Here is a 6,108-nt window from a genome sequence, read left to right as displayed (position 1 = left end):
AGAACTTCTGTCTTCTGATTCATAAACATGGTTTATCTCTTCATTTACTTAGGTCTTCAGTTTCTCTCAACAATGTTTTGTAATTTTCTGTGTTCAGATTTCTTCCTAATAATTTCATATTTTTGTTGCTATTGTAAATAATGTATTGAAAAATTTCAACTTCCAGCTGTTTGTTGTTGGTAAATGGAAATATAATTGATTTTATATGTCGATCTTATATCCTGCAACCTTTTAAATTCACTTACTGGTTCTAGTTGCTTTATTGCACATTCTATCATATTTTTTTTACATAGATAATCATGTCATCTGTGAAAAAAGACAACTTTTCTTCTTCCTTTCCAAACTGGATGCCCTTTATTTCTTTTCCTTGCCTTACTGCCCTGGCCAGAGTCTCCAGTACAGCATTGAACAGAACTGGTGAGAATGGGCATCTTTGTTTTGTTCTTGTTCTTAGGAGGAAAATATTTAGTCTTTTACCATTATGTTTGATGGTAGCTATAAGCTTTATGTAGATGCCTTTATTGGGTTGAGAACGTTCCCTTCTATTTGTAGTTTGTTGAGAATTTTTTTAAAAATAAGGAATTAACATTGGATTTTGTCAAATGTATTTTCTGTATCTACTGATATTATCATATAGTTTTAAAAAATTAATATATTTTACATTGATTTTTGAATGTTGAACCGATAGTGCATTTTTTAAAAACATCACAAATAAGGTTTTTTATTTGTCACCATTAAACGTTTGAATTTTAAACAGATTCTTGGACTGGTGGCTCATATCAATCAGCTCGTTCAACTGTAGCACGGGTCTCATCCCCAGTAGCTTTTCCAGAACTACTACCTTCACCATGAAGCTCCATGAGCTTTCCCAATTCAAACTTGGGCTTCTTCAGCATTTTTACTTTTCTAACGAAGATATCATGGAATGGATAAATAGACTGACAGACTTTTTCTGTATCTTTTCCAATGCTGTCTGGAATGAATTTACTGGCCACTTCTTTCAAGTCATTTGTCTGCACCTCTCGGGTCATGATTTCCATCATCTTTTTCTGAATTTGACGGACCCTGTTGGTGCTGAGCATAAGAGGTCTTCCAAATCTGATTATTGCTTTTTTTAGTAAAACCAACAAAAAACTGATGAAGCAAATAACCATCACAAAACTGATGAAGCAAATAACCATTGGTAGTCTTGACATCAACATGAGCTTCAATCATGGTCTGCCATTTTTTTGACCAGGGAGCACATTTTGTCATGGGTAAGATCCATGCCATGGAAATTAGTCAGGCAGTTTTTGCCCTGCACATCCTCAGGAATTAGCTTGAATTTTCTAAATGCAAACTACATCATTCTGCAGATCAGCAAGGCTCATTTCAAAAACATGACCCTTGAGGCCATCAGATGTGATTTTGGTTCCTTGAGTTCTTGTGACTAATGTTTTTCCAATATTTCTTATATTGAACATAGCTGGTGCTTTCACATCATACCAATCTTTCTTAGAAAATGGATCAACCACTTTCTTCTTGGCTCCCTTTTTGCTGCCTTTCATAAGGTGCTTGTTCTTGCTGACCGCCATGGTGCTGCTCAGGGAGCGAAAAGGCCAATAGTGCATTTTAAAATTAAACTCAACTTGGTCATGATGTATTATACTTTTTGTACACTGTTAGAATTGTTTTGCTAAAATTTTGCTTAGAATTTTTGTATTCATGATCATGAGAGTTATTGGTCTGTAATTTTCTTTTGTCATATCTTCGCCTGATTTTTGTATTAGCATAATGCTGGTCTTACACAAATAGATTGGAAAGTACTCTTTAATTTTTTTTTTTTAAATTTTTTTATTGTTATATTAATCACCATATATTACATAATTTGTTTTGGTGTAGTGTTCCATGATTCATTGTTTGTTCATAACACCCAGTGCTCCATGCAGAATGTGCCCTCTTTAATACGCATCACCAGGCTAACCCATCCCCCCACCCTCCTCCCCTCCAGAAACCTCAGTTTGTTTTTCAGAGTCCATCATCTCTCCTGGTTCGTCTCCCCCTCTGACTTACTCCCCTTCATTCTTACTTTCCTGCTATCTTCTTCTTTTTCTTTTTTCTTAAAATATGTTGCGTTATTTGTTTCAGAAGTACAGATCTGTGATTCAACAGTCTTACACAATTCACAGCGCTCACCGTAGCACATATCTTCCCCAATGTCCATCACCCAGCCACCCCATCCCTCCCACCCCCGACCACTCCAGCAACCCTCAGTTTGTTCCTGAGATTAAGAATTCCTCACATCAGTGAGGTCATATGATACATGTCTTTCTCTGATTGACTTATTTCACTCAGCATAACACCCTCCAGTTCCATCCACGTCGTTGCAAATGGCAAGATCTCATTCCTTTTGATGGCTGCATAATATTCCATTGTGTATATATACCACTTCTTCTTTATCCATTCATCTGTCGATGGACATCTTGGCTCTTTCTGTAGTTTGGCTATTGTGGACATTGCTGCTATAAACATTGGGGTGCACGTACCCCTTCGGGTCCCTACATTTGTATCTTTGGGGTAAATACCCAGTAGTGCAATTGCTCGATCAAATGGTAGCTCTAATTTCAACTGTTTGAGGAACCTCCATACTGTTTTCCAGAGGGGTTGCACCAGCTTGCATTCCCACCAACAGTGTAGAAGGGTTCCCCTTTCTCCACATCCCCGCCAACATCTGTCGTTCCCTGACTTGTTAATTTTAGCCATTCTGACGGGTGTGAGGTGGTATCTCATTGAGGTTTTGATTTGGATTTCCCTGATGCCGAGCGATGTTGAGCACTTTTTCATGTGCCTGTTGGCCATTTGGATGTCTTCTTTGGAAAAATGTCTGTTCATGTCTTCTGCCCATTTCTTGATTGGATTATTTGTTCTTTGGGTGTTGAGTTTGATAAGTTCTTCATAGATTTTGGATACTAGCCCTTTATCTGATATGTCATTTGCAAATATTTTCTCCCATTCTGTCGGTTGTCTTTTGGTTTTGTGGACTGTTTCTTTTGCTGTGCAAAAGCTTTTTATCTTGATGAAATCCCAATAGTTCATTTTTACCCTGGCTTCCTGTGCCTTTGGTGATGTTTCTAGGAAGAAGTTGCTGCGGCTGAGGTCAAAGAGGTTGCTGCCTGTGTTCTCCTTTAGGATTTGGATGGACTTCTGTCTCACGTTTAGGTCTTTCAACCATTTGGAGTCTATTTTTGTGTGTGGTGTAAGGAAATGGTCCAGTTTCATTCTTCTGCATGTGGCTGTCCCATTTTCCCAACACCATTTGTTGAAGAGACTGTCTTTTTTCCACTGGACATTCTTTCCTGCTTTGTCAAAGATAAGTTGACCATAGAGTTGAGGGTCCATTTCTGGGCTCTCGATTCTGTTCCATTGATCTATGGGTCTGTTTTTGTGCCAGTACCATACTGTCTTGATGATGACAGCTTTGTAATAGAGCTGGAAGTCCAGAATTGTGATGCCGCCAGCTTTGCTTTTCTTTTCAACATTCCTCTGGCTATTCGGGGTCTCTTCTGGTTCCATACAAATTTTAGGATTATTTGTTCCATTCCTTTGAAAAAAGTGGATGGTATTTTGATGGGGATTGCTTTGAATGTGTAGATTGCTCTAGGTAGCATTGACATCTTCACAATGTTGGTTCTTCCAGTCCATGAGCATGGAACGTTTTTCCATTTCTTTGTGTCTTCTTCAATTTCTTTCCTGAGTATTTTATAGTTTTCTGAGTACAGATCCTTTGCCTCTTTGGTTAAATTTATTCCTAGGTATCTTATGGTTTTGGGTGCAATTGTGAATGGGATCGACTCCTTGACTTGTCTCTCTTCTGTCTTGTTGTTGGTGTATAGGAATGCCACTGATTTCTGTGCGTTGATTTTATAGCCTGCTACTTGACTGAATTCCTGTATGAGTTCTAGCAGTTTTGGGGTGGAGTCTTTTGGGTTTTCCACATAAAGTATCATATCATCTGCAAAGAGTGAGAGTTTGACTTCCTCTTTGCCGATTTGGATGCCTTTGATTTCTTTTTGTTGTCTGATTGCTGTGGCTAGGACTTCTAATACTATGTTGAATAGCAGTGGTGAGAGTGGACATCCCTGCCGCGTTCCTGACCTTAGGGGAAAAGCTCTCAGCTTTTCCCCATTGAGAATGATATTCGCTGTAGGTTTTTCGTAGATGGCTCTTATGATATTGAGGTATGTACCCTCTATCCCTATACTCTGAAGAGTTTTGATCAAGAAAGGATGCTGTACTTTGTCAAATGCTTTTTCTGCATCTATTGAGAGGATCATATGATTCTTGTTCTTTCTTTTGTTAATGTATTGTATCACGTTGATTGATTTGCGGATGTTGAACCAGCCTTGCAGCCCAGGGATAAATCCCACTTGGTCGTGGTGAATAATCCTTTTAATGTACTGTTGGATCCTATTGGCTAGTATTTTGGTGAGAATTTTTGCATCCATGTTCATCAAGGATATTGGTCTGCTATTCTCCTTTTTGATGGGATCTTTGTCTGGTTTTGGGATCAAGGTAATGGTGGCCTCATAAAATGAATTTGGAAGTTTTCCTTCCATTTCTATTTTTTGGAACAGTTTCAGGAGAATAGGTATTAATTCTTCTTTAAATGTCTGATAGAATTCCCCTGGGAAGCCATCTGGCCCTGGGCTTTTGTTTCTTGGGAGATTTTTGATGACTGCTTCAATTTCCTTAGTGGTTATAGGTCTGTTCAGGTTTTCTATTTCTTCCTGGTTCAGTTTTGGTAGTTGATACATCTCTAGGAATGCACCCATTTCTTCCAGGTTATCTAATTTGCTGGCATAGAGTTGCTCATAATATGTTCTTATAATTGTTTGTATTTCTTTGGTGTTGGTTGTGATCTCTCCTCTTTCATTCATGATTTTGTTGATTTGGGTCACTTCTCTTTTCTTTTTGATCAGTCTGGCCAGGGGTTTATCAATCTTGTTAATTCTTTCAAAGAACCAGCTCCTAGTTTCGTTGATCTGTTCTACTGTTCTTTTGGTTTCTATTTCATTGATTTCTGCTCTGATCTTTATTATTTCTCTTCTCCTGCCGGGTTTAGGCTTTATTTGCTGTTCTTTCTCCAGCTCCTTTAGGTGTAGGGTTAGATTGTGTATTTGAGACCTTTCTTGTTTCTTGAGAAAGGCTTGTATTGCTATATACTTTCCTCTCAGGACTGCCTTTGCTGTATCCCAAAGATTTTGGACAGTTGTGTTTTCATTTTCATTGGTTTCCATGACTTTTTTTAATTCTTCTTTAATTTCCTGGTTGACCCATTCATTCTTTAGTAGGATGCTCTTTAGCCTCCATGTATTTGAGTTCTTTCCGACTTTCCTCTTGTGATTGAGTTCTAGTTTCAAAGCATTGTGGTCTGAAAATATGCAGGGAATGATCCCAATCTTTTGGTTCCGGTTGAGACCAGATTTGTGACCTAGGATGTGATCAATTCTGGAGAATGTTCCATGGGCACTAGAGAAGAATGTGTATTCCTTTGCTTTGGGATGGAATGTTCTGAATATGTCTGTGAAGTCCATTTGGTCCAGTGTGTCATTTAAAGTCTTTATTTCCCTGTTGATCTTTTGCTTAGAGGATCTGTCCATTTCAGTCAGGGGGGTGTTAAAGTCCCCCACTATTATTGTATTGTTGTCAATGTGTTTCTTTGCTTTTGTTATTAATTGCCTTATATAATTGGCTGCTCCCATGTTCGGGGCATAGATATTTACAATTGTTAGATCTTCTTGTTGGATAGACCCTTTAAGTAGGATATAGTGTCCTTCCTCATCTCTTATTACAGTCTTTGTTTTAAAATCTAGTTTGTCTGATATAAGGATTGCCACCCCAGCTTTCTTTTGGTGTCCATTAGCATGGTAAATGGTTTTCCACCCCCTCACTTTCAATCTGGGGGTGTCTTTGGGTCTAAAATGAGTCTCTTGCAGACAGCATATGGATGGGTCTTGTTTTTTAATCCAATCTGATAGTCTGTGTCTTTTGATTGGGGCATTGAGCCCATTTACATTCAGGGTAACTATTGAAAGGTATGAATTTAGTGCCATTGTATTGCCTGTAAGG

The 6,108-nt window shown here is 38.3% G+C and overlaps 1 pseudogene; it reads right to left on the bottom strand.

The window, feature by feature from the left end:
- Positions 1-749: 749 nt before the first annotated feature.
- On the bottom strand, positions 750-1,574 carry LOC113936496 (annotated as a pseudogene).
- Positions 1,575-6,108: the final 4,534 nt, after the last annotated feature.

This window comes from Zalophus californianus, chromosome 17 (genome assembly GCF_009762305.2).
Source record: "Zalophus californianus isolate mZalCal1 chromosome 17, mZalCal1.pri.v2, whole genome shotgun sequence".
In the NCBI taxonomy this organism is placed as follows: Eukaryota; Metazoa; Chordata; class Mammalia; order Carnivora; family Otariidae; genus Zalophus; species Zalophus californianus.
The sequence above is the reverse complement of the archived record's forward strand: the minus strand, read 5'-3'. Positions and strand labels throughout refer to the sequence as shown.